Source organism: Quercus robur, chromosome 5 (assembly GCF_932294415.1).
Source record: "Quercus robur chromosome 5, dhQueRobu3.1, whole genome shotgun sequence".
Lineage (NCBI taxonomy): Eukaryota > Viridiplantae > Streptophyta > Magnoliopsida > Fagales > Fagaceae > Quercus > Quercus robur.
Genome location: NC_065538.1, coordinates 65,328,927 through 65,347,404, shown reverse-complemented (window position 1 = coordinate 65,347,404; position 18,478 = coordinate 65,328,927). Strand labels below are relative to the sequence as shown.

Genomic DNA, 18,478 nt, shown 5'->3' with positions numbered 1-18,478 from the left:
AATGTACCACTAGACGTTATCTTTGTATTACAGGCTAACATTGACAGCCTACCTTAAATAAAATGCACGGTCTTTCTTCTAAAAAAATAAAATAAAATAAAAATCATGTAAATAATAAATGTTAACAAAATAACTACAAAGCATGATAATTATTGAAACAACTAGAGTATAATAATTAGTAAACAAAGAATATTGTTGAGTAATATCTAAGAGAAATTGGAACTAATGAGGGATTAATTTTTTGGAATTCTTCATGAGAGATTTGTGTAGTTTTTGGGCATTTTTTGGGGGATTTTATGGCTTCAAGGTTAGGAAAAAAAAGATTTGATCTTTAGAATTTTTTGAAATTTTATTTTCTCACAAAACATCAAGGGCATTTGAAATAAGGTTTCAACAATATTTTTTGATAATCGGTATCAATAATAGTTATTTCTTAGGTTAGCGCAAAAGGCTTAATTAATATTCTCAATGGCATTAATTGCGTATATTATCACAAGCTGGTAGAGAAGTATTGCTTAAATTAGTAATCTAAGCAATTCCAACATATGCTATGGGGTGTTTTAAAGTACTCCCTATTGGCTTATGTCATGAAATTGTAGGCCTAATCAAGATATTTTGGTGGGGGCAACATGGTGACCGAAGAAAAATACATTGGCTTAAATGGGATGAGTTGACTAAGTCTAAGGCAGTTGGGGGTAAGAGCTTTCATGATTTGGCCATGATTAATGACTCTCTATTGGCCAAATATGCATGGAGGCTGCGGCAAAACAAAACATCCCTTTTCTATAGAGTTTTTAAGGCCAAGTTCTTTCTTGACTACACAATTATGGAGGCCAAAGAATTGAGATCCGGTTCCTATGCATGGAGAAGTATACTTAAAGGTAAAGATGTGATTCAAAGGGGCTCAAGGTGGCAAGTTAGTGATAAGGGGGAAAATTAAAATCTAGTTGCATCAATGGTTGCCAATTAAACATCCCACTACACTAACTTCCCCATTCGTTGCTACAATGGAGGAGGCTATAATGGATGTTTTAATTGATCCCCATACACGAAAGTGGGATGAATCAATGATTGATGGAATTTTTGTCCCACATGAGGCTGAATTAATTAAAAAAATCCCTTTGACTCAAGTGATATCGGAGGATGTTCTTTGTTGACCTTTTTCTCAGGATGGAAAATACAATTGCAAGTCGGTGTAGACACCTCATTTTGTACTCCTTACGACTCGGGCCTCCGTTCCCTAATGATGGCAGTACTCCGAGGCCCAAGGTTGGTTTAAGGCCTAATCCCATGAAAATTGACTTGAGGAAATCGTTATGGAAAATATAAAATCATTTTTGAAAGAATAAAACTATTTTTGGAAAAGAAAGTTTGCTAAAAACCCTAAGTGTGTGCATGCATACATGTGTATGTGCACACACATTGAAGAAGTGCATACGCATGCTTGGGGTATGTGCACACATACCTCGAGCATGCGCATGCAACTAGGGTTCTAGAAACTATGTAAGGAAAGCTTTTTACATTAAAAATGGTGTGGAACGAATCTCACATTGTCTAGGAGACACCCCACACCTCCATTTTACCACTATATAAAGCCATAAAAGGTATTTTTTCAAAACACACAGAAATGGAGGTGAATATATGCAAGATTTACTAGAAAATAGTGAATCAAAGAGAAAGTTTTTTTATTTCACAAAAAGTCCTCAAGTCAAAAAGACCTATTTTGGTCTTCGCTTTTGAGTTCTAAAGTTTACTAACCTTTTGGTTTGTTATTGATTATATTGATTGAGGGGGAATGTCAAAATCAAACTCTAGAGAGTCTTTGTGTTGAGGTAAATGTTCTAATTTGGGCTCTTCACTTTCCTTCTTTTATGTTGTTTGTTTATATGTTTTATTACTTTAATATGTTTGTTTATATGTTTTATTGCATTAATATGTTTGTTTAGTTTAGTTCTGCTTTGTGTCTTTGTTATAAGCATGATAGGTTGTTAGATTTCTTGTTTTTCTTTGTTTTCTAGTCTGAGTTGCTAGGTTGAGGTCCTGTTAGTGAGTTTACATACCTTTTGATATGCTCTTTGGCATTTCTAGCTATGCCATCATACTTGGGGAAGATAAGTGTGTTGTTGACAAGATATGGTTTCCTAGCCACGTCCTTAGGATAAGGAGGCCATATGTTAATGTAGACAGAGCTCTCTACCTTTCTAGCTTCAAGAAAAATGGCGGCAATATCCTCCCTTGTCAGGTAAGGGGATGCTTGAGGTCCAGTGGGCTAGTGCAGATCTCTTTGCTCTTAATTCAAGGGTGGAACCAGATTTGACCTCTCAGTCTCTCTTTGAGGTGACTGGCCTCCTTGTGGGGTCTAAGGGGTGGATGTCCTCTGATGTAAGGACTGAACTTTTACCCACATGGCAGCATGAGAATGTTGTAGGTCTTCTGTGGCTGTGACAAGAGCTTGGTTGCTAGGTTGTCTAACCTCTTCAGAGGATTTTGAATCCTTAATATGCACAGACATGTGATCTATGCTTACTTTGGCTTGGGTTTCTTTACCAGAACCCATTGAAGACATTGTGTTCTTCTTTCTTGGAGGAATTGGATGATGAAAAAGAGAGAATAACTAGAGATTCTACCTTGTGAAGTCACCAAAAAGGTACATGTAAGTTAGATTTGTAAGACACTCAGATGTGTGTGACCTAAAGTCTAACAGTACATTTGGGTGTCAAACTTGGTGAGAAATAAAATGTCAACTTTAGCACCAAAACATCAAAGGGAAAAAAAAAGGTAGGATAGAAAAGTAATGAATAACCAGAGATATACATGGAAAACCCTATGAACGGCCATGGTGAGTGAAGGATAGAGTATCCCTCACTTTTAAAAGCTATGTAATAATATGTGTTAGGAAATATGTGGAACATGTTATGAACATATGTCATTTAGAATTGGCTAATCCTTTGACAAAACACACTTTACTTGTAATTGGGTAGATCTAGGATGTGTTTAATACTTCAAGGAATAAGAGTTCAAGTTTAAGTATTGCAGTCATGCAAATTTGTCCAAGAATCAAATGAAGAAGTGTTGTTCATTAAAGCTTGATAGATAGCTTGACAGCTGCATCTATCAAGATTTAATATTTGAAGCTCGACAGATATCTCGACAGCTGCATCTATCGAGAATTACAAAATTCAGATTTCCAGATCTGTTTTTCACGCATATCCAAGCTATTTGTGTAGGGTTTCTTTTCTCATGACCCTAGACATATATAAAGATTATTTTAAGGGCCGTCAAAGGTGATGCAACTTGATGCAAAGTGATTATTCACTCAAATTGTGACCGAAGACAATTTGCCATAGTTCATCTTTCTCTTGAAGAAGCTACTGCATTTGTACACCAAGGGTTTTGTAACCAAGGAGCTTCTTGATCTTCATTGTGTGGATGAACTGAAGAACTTTGAAGCCAACATCTTTCTCAAGTTGGTGTGTTAGTCACGTACTAGTATCCATGCATCGATTGGTTAGTCAAGTTCTGGGAGCCGTGCATTGAAAGGAGAGATTGTTACTACATTACAAGTCCAATTAGGTATTAGGATAAGGGTTCAACTGTAGGTTGGTATAAGATATTGGGATTCCTTTACTTGTAACCACTTGTTTTGATAATATAGGAGTGGTGACCTTAAATTTACCTAGTGGGGTTTTGCCTCGGTGGTTTTCCCCATTCATAAGCAAATCACCCATGTCAAATTTAATTTCTGCTGCATTTAGTTATTTGGTGATTTGTTTATACTACCATGCGTATTGTATGTTAAATTGACTTAATTAATTCATTTGGCTAATTAATTGGTTAATTTACCTAAGGAGTCAATACATTCTTGGCCTATCAATATGGAAAGTTTATGGTTACACAAGGGGTTGTTCTTCCCAAAAACCTATCATTTTTTGCCTTTCTTTCCTACCTAGATTTAAACCTACTCTTCTCTTTACTCAACAACATTCTCCTTTTATAGTACGAGGAATTCTGCTAACTATACAAAAACAAGTGTTTCACTCTCATTCCTCTCCACAAACCCTAATACAGCTACAGGTACTATTTCATGGCTGGAGGAAAGAGAAAAATCGCTTCTACTAGGGTAATGAGATGAAAGGCAGCTCTGCTAGATCGTGAGGGACAAGCAAAGACAAGGAAATGGATTGTATAGATCCTGAAGGCATTGCACATGTCCTTGGCAGTGGTCTAGCTTGGTATTAATCAATAAAAGGTGTTCTACAACCTCTGACCGACAGGGACTGAATTCCCTCTCATGGTAGTGCTTAATGTCTATGCCAGACTGTGTATTTCTTTTCTCCCAACGTTAATCACACTGTTGGCTCAAGTCAAAGGCGCAACTCCCCTCACCAACATCTCTCTTCTGTATCTCATGGTTTGTCCACGTGGAAGGCCCATATGTAACCAAGTTAGAACACTTGCTTGCACTAGCTTGTGTACTGTACAATCCCCGACACTTTTTCAGTTTCTACCCCTCTCTCACTTTTGAGAAGACGTCTCATCTCTGCCCATCTTGCATAAGGAAACCTTGCTTTCTCTCATGATCATAATGGCTCACTCTCTCTACCTAGATCCTCTCCCACACTTCCTTCAATGAAGCCCAAGTTTGCCAACACTGTGAACCACCACCTAGGGTGGCTCTCACTTTCAAGTTTCTTTCTTTCCTTACTCATGTTTATAGAAGCTGAAACCTAGGAGACCTATACCACCATTGATAACGGTAGAGCATAACGATGTAACCACAAATGGTGGTAGCCATTCTCTCTCTCTTTCTGTTCTTATTTCGGATTCTATGTGGGTTTACGGATTGGGTTTCCTATTGGGTTGTTAGGATTCAACATTTTCAAATTGGGTTTGAAAATCAGGAGTTTGTGCATGGTAGTTTGTAGATCTGTGTGTTTGGGTGTGTGCTTTGTTGAAAGTTTTTGTTTTGATTGGGTTTTTGGGTTTTCAAGCAAAAGATGGTTTGTCGAATGAGTAATTTTAGGTTTTGTGTTTTTAGGATTTTTTTTTTTTTTTTTTTTTTTTTTGTGGAACTAATGTATATGTGGATGTGGATATGGATATTCTTGGGTGGTTAGTGGAGTGGTGGGTGGGTGGGTGGGTTTGTGCCAATTTGGTGGTGATCGGTGGATTGGTGCTTGGCTTTGTTGGGTGGTTTGATTTGTGCATTTTCATGTACACAACCAAACACTGTAAAATGAAAATATTTTCAGTAAAATATTTTACATTTGAAAATATTTTATAACAAAACAAATGGAGCGTAAAAAGGACAAAATTTGGCATGGTTTGACTACCAAAACATATGGACCTTACAATATCATGTTAAATGGGGCAACATGGTCATGTGTCTTGTAAGCGTAAAGGGCAAGTATGACCTCACAATAAGGGTTCCTCTACTACTACTAAGTACAAGAAATTATGCATGGTTGGTGGTACCAATCCACCTTGTTGTGCTATAATTTGTCATTAAGTATATGATATCATACTTGTCTTGTAGCAGTTGTTAATGAGGTGATCAAATCAGATTAAACTATTGAGAGGTGAACAAGAAATGGGCATGGCATCAGTAACCTTGACTACCTCATCACCCTTGAGAGCATAAGATTTTATTTATCTATGTTAGGACATATGTGATTCACTTGTTAGAAACATATGTCACTATTTTATGTAATTGACAAATCCTTTGACAAAACGTACTTTACTTGTATTTGAATAGATCTAGGATGTGCTTAATACTTCAAGAAACTTTGTTTCAAGATCAAGTGTTAAAGCCATGCAAGTCTGTCCAAAATTCAAGCTAAAAAGTGCAAGTTTATTAAAGCTCGACAGCTAGCTCGACAACTAGTATCTATAGAGCTTGAAGAGCTGTTCCAGCCCCGTGGCTTGACAACTGCTCGACAGATGGCTATCTGTCGAGGTTTATGAAAAACAAATTTTCAGTTCTGTTTTGACTCTAATCGGTGATTATGTATTTGGGCTTTCTTTTCTCACAACCCTACACATATAAAATGATTATTTTAAGGCTTGTCAATAAGGACACAAGTTGCACAAGTATTGAGCAAAATTTGTTCAAGCAAATTGTGACTGGAGACAGAATTTGCCCTAGTTCATCATTCTTGTGTAGAAGTTGCTGTGTCTGTGCACTATAGGGTTTTGTGACCAAACATTTTCTAGATCTTCATCGTGGATGAATTGAAGAATTTTGCAGCCAACAACTTTCTCTAGTTGGTGATTGAAGTCACGTACTGGGATCCGCGTAATTGGTTAGTGATAACGTCTTAAAATGTATACTTGCTATATATTTATATGGGCGTTATCTCTTTATTATTATGCTTAATTTGTATAATTAAGCCATGATTTGCATTAGTCCCTATTATTTATCTTTACATAATTTCTTGAATAAAATGCTATTCATTGTGTGTAATTTTCTACTTTCAGGAAATTATGTGAGAAAGATGAGTTTACAGGAATTTGTGAGAGAATGGAGGCTAAACTAGAATTAAAGTGGAGCTAAAGGACCATGCTTAAATGTCTAAGGAGGTGCAGCTGGAGTGCTTGGATCGTCTACCATGATTGGAAGCTTCAAATAAGGAAAGAAATCAAAGAAGCATAATCTGAAAAGGAAAAATTTGATTTGAGCACTGATCAGTATTTTGGGCTTATCTCTCTCCTCAAAAATCCAATTGACACAAGACCAGATGGGTTGGAACCGTGACTTAAATATCTACTACTTTCCAGTTTTGAGTTTTTCGAAATTCTCAATATTTGAAGGCCAAAATTAACTCACAAGTTACCACTGTAAACCTGGACGGAAATTAAAATAGTAAATGTTTTATTTTCTTTGGACACTTAGACATTAGGGTTTTGAAGGGAGGCTGTGGAGAACGAATTTTTGGAGAGAAAACCTTGTATTTTCCTTTCTCTAATGACAGCCTAAACTCTTTCCTAGGGCTAGGGGTTATGTTTCTTCTATACAATATGAATATTCAATGTGATTCTTTCTAGGATTTTATCTACAACATATTTGATTGTTCAATTAGATTTCTTTTGATGTATTAGTTTTTCCATACTTTCAATAAGTTCAATCATGTTTTTCTTATTGTTTAGATGAATTTCTAATAGTTTCAAATAGAAATTAGGTTTTAAAGTGAATGGGTTTTTCTGAAAACTTTTCTAACTGCATTATCAATCGAGGTTATCATGCGTTCTTGAATTATCTCAGTTCAACCAAATCATAAGTTTTTAATTGTTTAAGAACAATCAATTATGAAATATATATTTTCTTAGATCACAAAAAATTTCATATCAATATAGGTAAACACCCCGATGCCCTAGTATTTACATTATTGATTTAAATAAGTTATCATTGTTATTCTTGTTTACAATTACCAGACAAAAATTATTCTTCACCTTCACCAAAAGTTTTTTTTTAATTACATTGTCTTTGAATTTACCCCGCTCCTTGTGGTTCGACCTCGGTACTCCGAGAATTATATTGCTATGATCTCCTACACATGGGAGTGACCAAGTAGTTAGTTGTGTACTGGGATCTGCACAGAGATTGTCACTACAGAACAAGTCCAATTGGGTATTGGGGTAAGGGTTCAACTATAGGTTGGTATGAGGTACTGGGATTCATTTACTTGTAACTGCTTGTTGTAATAATAATGGATTCTCGGGAGTGGTGACCTTAAAATCACCCGGTGGGGTTTTTGCCGTGTTGGTTTTCCCCATTCATAAACTAATCACCGTGTCAATTTATTTTCCACTGCACTTAGCTTAATTGGTGATTTGTTTGTGCTACTATGCGTTTGCATATTAATTTGATTAATTAATAAACTTGGCTAATTAATTAATTAATTCATCACAAGGGGTCAATACGTTTTTGGCCTATCAATCTGGCCTCAGGCCTTGGCTTGAAAGGGGGAGTTGCCATTTTTTTTTTTTTTTTTTGGTCTCCCTTTTACTTGATACCCTACTCATTGCTTTTGTAGGAATTTTGAAGTGCATTGGTAAGGAACATTGGTCAAAATCATTAGTAAATCTTTATCTGATTCCATTCCTTCCTCACCCAAGTAAATCAAAAAATTTCCAACGAAAGGTGTGGCCACGGGAGGGTTGCCATCATGTAGCTAAACAACCAGTGCTTGCCCCCAAGCTTCATTGTCGTAATTATTTCAACAATGGGAGGGTTGCCCTGCCAAGCCCGCTCTAGCGTAAGCCATCAACACAAGATCACCTAAGTAAGACTTTAAAGTAGTTTATGAAAATCTCACTTTATGAGACTACTCACCTTAAATCTCAAAATAGAACCTTTATATTAGATTGAAGTTGTCCTCGTCATGGAATCCAAAGTGATTTTGTGCCTCAAATCTTGTGGGGACATTTGTACCATGTGAATGATATTCTCCTCTAGGAATCCAGGGGGAAATCCTCACCTCAGGTTGGAGATGTCCTCATCTCGAACTTCACTGGGAAAATCTTGTTTTGAGTTAGAATGTCCTCATTTGAAATTTATTGGGGAATTATCATCTTGGGTTGGAAACGTCCTCATCTCAAACTAAATAAAGAAACCCTCTTCTCGGGTTGGAAAGTCCTCATCGTAGACACTATAGGGAAACCCTTGTCTCGAGTTGGTCCTCATATCATATTCTTTCAAAAAGCCCTTTGTCTTGGGTAGGAAATGTCCTCATTTTGGACTCTTTAGGACTTAAATCTAACAAGAACTAAATTTTTTTCATTGATTCTTTACATGTATTTGCACACAAAGGCTCCTTTAGGTATGTGCTCAAGTGTTTAAACTTTGAAGTCTATACACTTTTCTTTCAATATTTCTTTTTTGATTGTGATTAGAAGATAATCCCATGAACTAAAGTGTTACATCAATTTCTCAACATATTTGCACACTAAAGCTTGTTCAGGTATTTCCTCAAGTGTTCAAAAACCCCACAATTTTCTTTCGGCTATCAAAACAAGTAAAATATGTAATATACTAATTGCTAGTCTATATTTATTTAATAATCTCTTATTCAATGCATTTTAAACTTAATTAAATTTTCAATTCACCTAAGAGTTATATTAAAACCGCAATTCTATATTGCTTAAAATAACAAAAACAATAATCATAAAATTACAATAAATTCTGAAACAAGATTAATGAAAATTACCAAAAAAAAAAAAAAAGTAAACATCAAGATGAAATCAAATCATCTTTAGACATTGAAATTTTTTGAAACTTAAAGACTTGAAGGGTAAGGTAAATAAAACAAATGAAGTTACACATGAAATGTGTATGATTAAAGGATTTAAAAAAGAAAAATTTTCGACTATGTGAATTTTATGTTGTTATCTTTTTTTTTTTTTTTTTTTTTTTTGGTGGCTAACTTGCCAAATGAATTCTAATTGTTAGGTTCTAAAAACTTAGGATTTTATGTATTTAGAACTCTAATGTATATTGTTGGCAAACAATGATCAAAACAAGATATTTAGTCGTGTTTAGACTTGCTCAAAGTTGGTTCTTTTATGTAAAGTTGGAATAAGCTGATGCAGGAATCATTTAAGCTTCTCGGCCTGGTTCGATCGATCGAAGCTTAGGCTCGATCAATCTAAAATCGGGTTAGAGGCGTTTTTCTACAGAATTCCAACTCAGCCCTAGTTTGTTTTAAAACGTTTAGGGTTTTCTAATTTGCCCTAGGCATAAAAGGCAAACCCTAGCCACGTTTTAATGTTACTCATATTACTGTTTGTGTAAATCTCTTGTGAGATTTGTGAGGAGCTTTCCTTTACACAAGCTTAGCATTATCAAGAAGGAGATTTCTTCAAGAGCTTGATGATTATTCAGTTGCTGCCATAAGAACTTAAAGAAACACAAGCGGGTGTGCTTGTACTTGCTGGAGAATCCAAGAAAGAAGGAGTTTGTGGTTTCGGAGCTTGCACGTGGTTGTGTCAGTAAGTTTCTACTAGTGGGTAGCAATAGGATGTTAGTAGTCTAAGTCCTGTTGAACAACTTCGATTCTTTCATAGTGGATTCAGGTTTACCTTGAGGATAACTAGGTTAAATCCTCTCCAGGTTTTTACCGGTTTGGTTTCCTGGGTGATCATATCATTGTGTTATTTATCTTTCTGTTGCTTTGCATGATATGATTGTGTTGATTGTGATAACCTAGATTTGTTAATTTGGACTAAATAACAACTTGGCTAATTACCTAGGTTAATCCAATTGTGTTTTTAAGGGGTCTAAAAACTATTACTAATATATATATATATATATATATATATATATTCACATAAATTTAAAAAAAAATCTTGAAGGATTGGAAATGTAGAAAATTAGAAATATTTTTTAATACAATTTTCAAATAAAAGTTTCATAAACATTAACATAAACATTGATATTTGTCAACTTACAAACATATGTTACTAAGTATTCAAATATAACATGAAAATGTATTAAAATTTTTAACACCAATATATGAAATCATTAAGGTGTTTACACTCAATTCCTATTATATTTTTAATGTATAAAACAATTTTATACTATAAACGTGAGAGACAACTAACCTTTCAAATTAGTTTCATTTCGTTAAAAAATCTAACCTTTTTATTATAGGTTAAGATATCCAACCTTTGTTTTAAATTTTTTAATTTTATATATATGCTCTAATTCTAACAAATATTGTGGTTGACTATGATTTGAAACTTGCCATCTAAACTAATTTTCTATTAATTCCACCAAAAAATTACATATAAACGCTTGCTTTGATAAACCATTAATTGTTTGAAGTCTACAACTTTTTCATTTAGTACTTTCATTTATTGTTAAATTTTCTAAGCATTAACCTCTATTTATTAAATAATCTCCTAGTAATTTATTTAATTTTGAAATTCACATAAAAGCCATATTAAAACCAAAATTATTGTTAAGAAAATATATAAAACATTATTCTCACCCAACCTTAAACATTCACATACAAACTATATAGATATATTGATTTTCATAAAACACAAACTAGTACATGTGTTTAATGTTGTGAAATTTTAAAATACTCGCAGGTGTACGAACCGTACCGAAGTATAGTTGGATAAGAACGAGGTCGAACCCACAGGGACTTATATGAACGTGGGAAAATTAATTAAACCTTAACCAAATTAATCCTAATCTAGTTTAATAAAAATTGGTTTTTTTTTTTTTTTTGCAATTAAATATACTAAACAAATAATAAAATTAAGCAAATAGTTAAACTAAGCAAAATATATAAAGCAATAAAAGATGTAAACAATCAAGAGAAAGGAATTAAGGTTTTGGAATCCACCTTATAAGTCATATCAGCATATATTATTGATCATTAATTTTTCCCAACTCACTACATGATAATCTAGAAATCAATCTTGCTATCATGGAAAATATCATCATTAAAACTTATGTTTAAAAATCTAAAACATGTTCTTCTTCGCTTCTTAAGTATAAAACCAAATCATCAATTATATCTGTAGCCAAACAAATCACAAGATATATCCAATTCTAAAAATCAAATCATAAATTGTATCCATTGACAGACAAATCACAAACGATATCCAATTTTATAGTCAAGAATTAATAAACCAAGCATTCAATTAATTAAGATAAATCCTAAATCATGAGAAAAACATGGTTGAACTCATATCTAGAATTCCATCTTAGTCAATTGATATGAAACAAGAACAATTTAAATCATTAAAGAATAACTATTGTGGGAAAAATCAAATCACATAAATATTACTGATAATCCTTAACAAGGTTCCATCCTCAACCCTAATTATAAATTTAGCTACTCATAGTAATTGAAAGAAAACACAAAAATAAAAAACTAAACATTAAACTAGACATATAAAATAAAACTAACTGTCATGGAAGAAAACCAAAGAACTAGCCGCACTCTCTATACATTCAGCCCTCAGCCCTAGCATTAGCCTCAGCCCCAGCCTCTTTGAATTTTGCCCTAAAGAGCCTTTAAATAGGTCAAGGAATCCTATTACAAGTTGAATTCCCGTTTGGAGAAAATCCCAGATTTTTAGGCTTCACTTAACCGACAGTTTTGGCCCATTTAACGTCATAATTTGGACTTTTGGTAAACTACAAAGTTGTAGCCCTTTAAGTTAAAGTTCCAGCCCAACTTAAATCATCTCGATTGGACATATGAGCCGAAAGTTATGCCAAAAATACTAACTGATATGTAGTCTAGAATCCTAATCCGAATTGGACTTAGATTTGGAGCAAATTTCCTTTTATTCCTTGCTCCAATTGGACTTAAATTTAATTGGGTTGGTCTTTTCTTGAATTCATGCATGGCTGGATGTAAGTTGGCTTGATTCAATTGGCCTAGCCCACTTTGCATGTAAAGCCCTTCTTACCTACAACACAAAGATAATATATAATCAGTCACAAAATAACATAAAAGTAAGGCTAAATATGTAGATATGTGAGTACTTTATTGTATATATTTCATGCACATCAAATACCCCCAAACCTACATTTTGCTAGTCCTCGAGCAAAACAGATAAAGAGTAAAACAAAACAAAGAAATTAAAAACAAAGAAAAAGGAAATCCTAACTAATCCACTTTCGCTGGAATTTTTGATTGCATTTAGCGTATGCAACAAGCCTCTAAACCCCTAGCTTACACTAGTGGACGAGTTGTAGTCTCGTGAGGTTTTGCAGGGAATATACCCACAAAATTCTGAGAATGAATACTAAATAAATAAATAAACAAAACAAAGAAAATCAATTTTAATTTTTTTTTTGAATTGCCTTTTGCAAAGAGGATTAGTTGAAGTTCAAAAACACTACAATGCTAAAGAAATTTCTCATGCCATCAAAACTCAATGTGAGTGAAAAGTGGTAGCCAACCCAAACATACTCTTAGTTTTAGAATAAACTTGACTCGAATCTCTATTTGAAAGTATGTTTCAACTCAAATCTTTCCGGTGTTATCACTCAACAATTGAAATCACTCTGAAATGGGGTTTAACACTCTCAACAATATATGTGAGCAGAATAATGTAAGCAAAATCAAACACCTCACATATAAATCACATGAAAAAACGCTTAATCAAGAAAGAACAAGTAGTCTCATGAAAGGATGCCAAAAATATTCATACCACACCTTTTTCTTCTCAGTCATAACAATATTTGAACTACACAATCTTCAAGATCGAATAAGGACTTTATTAGGACGTAATGTAGGGTAAAAGTAAAGGGAATGAAATAAAAATGGGTGAAGATAAATAATTAGAAGTGTTTTCAAGATTTGTCGAAATGTCAACTCTTTTTGGAATTTCCATTCAACAATTTTTTTTTTCAACTCTTCTTCTTCAAAGTAGTATTCCTTCCTTCCATTTCACTTCTCAAAATTTGATGAGAACCCTTTTTATTTTCTTCTTTTTGACACTTTTCCCTTCTTCTTTTTTCTTCTCTTTGATTTTTTTTTTCTTTTTTCTTTCTTCTTTTTTCTTTCTTCTTTGAATTCTCGCACAAACCACCACATTGAAACAAACTGATCAAATTCCATCTTGAAACACTATGGATAAGGGCTTTAAGAAAGAAAGGCTAATTAAAAGGCTCAACGAGGTGACTAGCGATAATGCATCAAAAAAAAGAAAAATACATATATGGCTCAAGGTAGACAAAAATGGCCTAATCTCATCTCTCAAAGACTATTATAGTTCATTCAACATCAATGACTTCAAAAGATTCAAGTGTGGCATAAAATCATATATTTTTTCTTGGCCAAAAGAAAAAACAATGAGACTACAACAAGGGAAATATGTTACGCACTTACTCATAGGGGTTGCAGTCTCCACATAGTTATCATCAAGATTTTCTAATCATTTTTATCCTTCAACAAAAAGTTGTGTCTGAGTGGCTACGTGCATGTGCAATGAATTGAGCATGAAAGCAATGAAATTCTTTAAGCAAGAGTAGTATAACAAACTCAAAACATAAACCTCAAGCTAGGCAAAAGTTTTTTTTTTTTTTCTTTTTTAACACAACAAAACAAAACAAAAAGATAGAAATCTACGTACATCCCCCCCCCCCCCCCCAAACCTAAACCAAACACTGTCCTCAATGTTAAAAATGATACTCTCAATTATATGTCTTGAATGAAAAGAGAGCAAAATATGAATATGCAACATGAGAAAATCAAGTAGGAAAAGTAAGGTAAGAAGAAAGAGGAGACGTACCTGATCAAGCTGATGGTATAAATTTTAATTTCTGTCAAATATCAGCTAGAACAAAAGAAAATAAAATGAAACAAGAAAATAAACACAAAGATTAATCTAAAACCAGAAAATAAACAAGAATTTTTTTTTTTTTTTTTTTTTTTTGCGAAAAGATTTAACACAACTGGAGATCAATCCTAATAAACAGGACCATCCAAACCTCAACAATGCCATGGAGATAAATAATGCATATTATGAATGGACAGTCCAATGATATTGTAACTTACCTGGGTCAAAAACATGTTGAGAAGCTTTTGTAGTGTCTTCCAAGTGAATTCTTTGCATAACCACAAAAGCACTAATACCCTTAATATCAGCAATTTTCCAACCTATAACTTCCTTATGCTCTTGAAGTATACTTATCAATTGGTGTTCCCAAAAGTCATCCAACTTTAGTGGGTCTACAATAGATGGGAATGGGGATGAAGAAAGTGGGAAAGGGACCACTTTTGGCTGGTAGCTATCAATACTTAAGAGAGGAACAAAATCCAACAATGCATTGACCTCCTCAATTGATTTTTCAGTACCCAAATTGCAATCAAAACGAGTTAAGCAAGCCTTTGGGGGATCCTCACAACTTGATTGTAGGAAAGTATCATGGACTAGGCTCCCAATCATGTTAACCTTACATATATCCTCATTGTCTAGTACTTGCTTACTTATGTCAAAAATATTAAGCTCAACAGTCATATTCCCAAAAGAAATCTTCATCACACCACTCCGACAATTGATCAAAGCATTGGATGTGGCTAAGAAAGGGCGACCCAAAATGACATGGATTTGTGTACTAGCATTTAGGGCAAGCTCAGTGTCTAACACAACAAAATCAACAGGAAAATAGAATGCATCCACCTTAATTAGCACAATCTCAACAATACCTCTAGGGATTTTCACAGACCTATCAGCTAATTGAAGTGTCATGGTTGTGGGTTTCAACTCCCCCAAACCTAGTTGTAAGTATACTGAATATGGCATTAGGTTCACACTTGCCCCCAAATCTAGCAAAGCTCGCTCAATGAGATGATCCCCAATCCTGCATGAAATTGTAGGAGATCCAGGGTCCTTACATTTCACTGGATATTTATTTTGAATGATTGAACTAACTTGCTCGGTCAAAAATGCCTTTTTAGGGACATTTGTCTTTCTCTTCATTGTCACAATATCTTTTAGAAATTTGGCATAAGCAGGAACTTGCTAAATTGCATCAAGAAATGGAATGTTTATTTGCACTTGCTTAAAAACCTCTAAAATATCTCCAAATTGTGCACTTTTCTGAGGACTGATTAAATTTTGAGGAAATGGAGCTTTAGGAACATACTTCTTATCAAGAGGGGAAGAACTAAGATCCTGAATTGGAATAGAGGGTGGGTTTCCCTTCTTTTCTCTAAGATCGTCCTGTGAACTATGAACTCCTTTTTCCTCTAACACAGTATTTTCATTATCCTCCACTTTTGGCATTTTCACTTGATTATCAACCTATCTACCAGACCTAAGGGTAGTAATAGACTGAACGGATTCATGTGCATAAGTAGAACTAGAAGAACCATTGATGGCATATTGCCCTTTTGGGTTAGGTATAGGTTGACTAGGAAACTTTCCTTTTTCTCTCTCTCCAATTTGGGTTGCTAACTGGCCAACTTGATTTTCCAACTTTGAAATAGCTTGAGTATTCAGATGGGTGGAACTTTTTATCTCTTGAATGGCTTGGCTAGTTGATTGCATGAAAGTTTTGAGAGACTCCTCCAAAGATGGTTGTTGTCTTCGTGGTGCTACAAATTGAGGTGTTGATTGAGGAATGGGAGGATATGCTTGAGTAGGTGGACGAAATTGACTTTGTTGATGCACTTGTTGTCCACCTACATTTGTGGAGGCTGATTTTGCCTCCATGAGAAATTAGGATGGTTCCTCCAATTTGGATTGTATGTCTTTGAAAATGGACTAGCAAATGGTTTTCCGTAATTATTCAGTGCATTTGCTTGCTCAGTATAAAAGTCAAGGTACCCAGTTGTAGAAGGACACATTTGCGTTATATGCATAGGACTTGCACAAATAGAGCATGTTTCACTTTGAACTTGTTTGACAGAATTCATCCCTCTACCTAAAGCTAAAGCCTCAACCTTACGAGTGAGATTGTCCAACCTAGCTTTTATGCCTAAATCTTCACTGACTTCATACAATCCTCTTTTCTTAATTGTAGGGGTAGATCTCTCTTTACAGTTGGAAAAATCCCATTGTTGTGAACTTTCAGAAAAATTCTCTAGAAATTTGTATGCCTCATTATCCACAAGACTCAAAAATCCACCACCATTCATGGACTCAATCATGTTACGATTTGTCTGAGTCAAACCATTATAAAAATATTGTACTAGTCTCCATGTTTCAAAACCATGATGGGGACACTTTAAGATCAAGTCCTTAAATCTCTCCCAACTCTCATAAAATTTCTCTTGTTCATCCTGATAAAAATCTGCAATTTCTCTCCTCAAAGCATTGGTTTTGGCCATTGGGAAAAATTTAGAGAGGAATTTTGTGACCAACAGTTCCCATGAGTGATAGATCCAGGTGACAAAGAATTAGGCCATGCTTTTGCCTTATCCTTCAAGGAAAAAGGGAATAAACGCAAGCGAACAGAGTCATCGATGAAATTCTGAAACTTACAAGTAGCACAAATCTCAAGAAAATCCTTCACATGCATATAAGGATCTTCTCTATCCAATCCATGAAAAGTAGGAAGAAGGTGGATTATCTGTGGCTTCAACTCAAAATGTGCAGCAGTGGTTGCAAGCAATACTATGCAAGATGGAGGGTTGGTGGTTATGGGTGAGAACAACTCCCTAAGAGTTTTTGAATCATCTCCTGTTTCTCCCATTGTGGATGAATAATCAAAACTAACAAGACGATTTTCTTTATCACGTATCCAAGTTCTCATACACCACAAAGAAATAAATTTTTTTTTTGTTTTTTTGTTTTAAAAAATAAATAAATTTTAACTACAACTAGTAGAAGGAAAAAATCAATTAAGACCTAATTTATTTTCCTAACCAAGTCCCTAGCAACGGCGCCAAAAACTTGTTGTGAAATTTTAAAATACTCGCAAGTGTACGAACCGTACCGAAGTATAGTTGGACAAGAACGAGGTCGAACCCACAGGGACTTGTATGAACGTGGGAAAATTAATTAAACCTTAACCAAATTAATCCTAATCTAGTTTAATAAAAATTGGTTTTTTTTTTTTTTTTTTTTTTTTGCAATTAAATATACTAAACAAATAATAAAATTAAGCAAATAGTTAAACTAAGCAAAAGATATAAAGCAATAAAAAGATGTAAACAATCAAGAGAAAGGAATTAAGGTTTTGGAATCCACCTTGTAAGTCATATCATCATATATTATTGATCATTAATTTTTCCCAACTCACTACATGATAATCTAGAAATCAATCTTGCTATCATGGAAAATATCATCATTAAAACTTATATTTAAAAATCTAAAGCATGTTCTTCTTCGCATCTTAAGTATAAAACCAAATCATCAATTGTATCCGTAGCCAAACAAATCACAAGATATATCCAATTCTAAAAATCAAATCATAAATTGTATCCATTGACAGACAAATCACAAACGATATCCAATTTTATAGTCAAGAATTAATAAACCAAGTATTCAATTAATTAAGATAAATCCTAAATCATGAGAAAAACATGGTTGAACTCATATCTAGAATTCCATCTTAGTCAATTGATATGAAACAAGAACAATTTAAATCATTAAAGAATAACTATTGTGGGAAAAATCAAATCACATAAATATTACTGATAATTCTTAACAAGGTTCCATCCTCAACCCTAATTATAAATTTAGCTACTCATAGTAATTGAAAGAAAACACAAAAATAAAATACTAAACATTAAACTAGACATATAAAATAAAACTAACTGTTATGGAAGAAAACCAAAGAAGTAGCCGCACTCTCTATACATTCAGCCCTCAGCCCTAGCACTAGCCTCAGCCCCAGCCTCCTTGAATTTTGCCCTAAAGAGCCTTTAAATAGGTCAAGGAATCCTATTACAAGTTGAATTCCCGTTTGGAGAAAATCCCAGATTTTTAGGCTTCACTTAACCGACAGTTTTGGCCCATTTAACGTCATAATTTGGACTTTTGGTAAACTACAAAGTTGTAG

The 18,478-nt window shown here is 34.1% G+C and overlaps 1 non-coding gene across 1 annotated transcript; it reads left to right on the top strand.

The window, feature by feature from the left end:
* Positions 1-16,680: 16,680 nt before the first annotated feature.
* Positions 16,681-16,789, top strand: LOC126732001 (small nucleolar RNA R71). The gene has a single exon (XR_007659193.1). It is a non-coding gene; the product is annotated as a small nucleolar RNA R71 (small nucleolar RNA).
* The last annotated feature ends 1,689 nt before the right edge of the window (positions 16,790-18,478 follow it).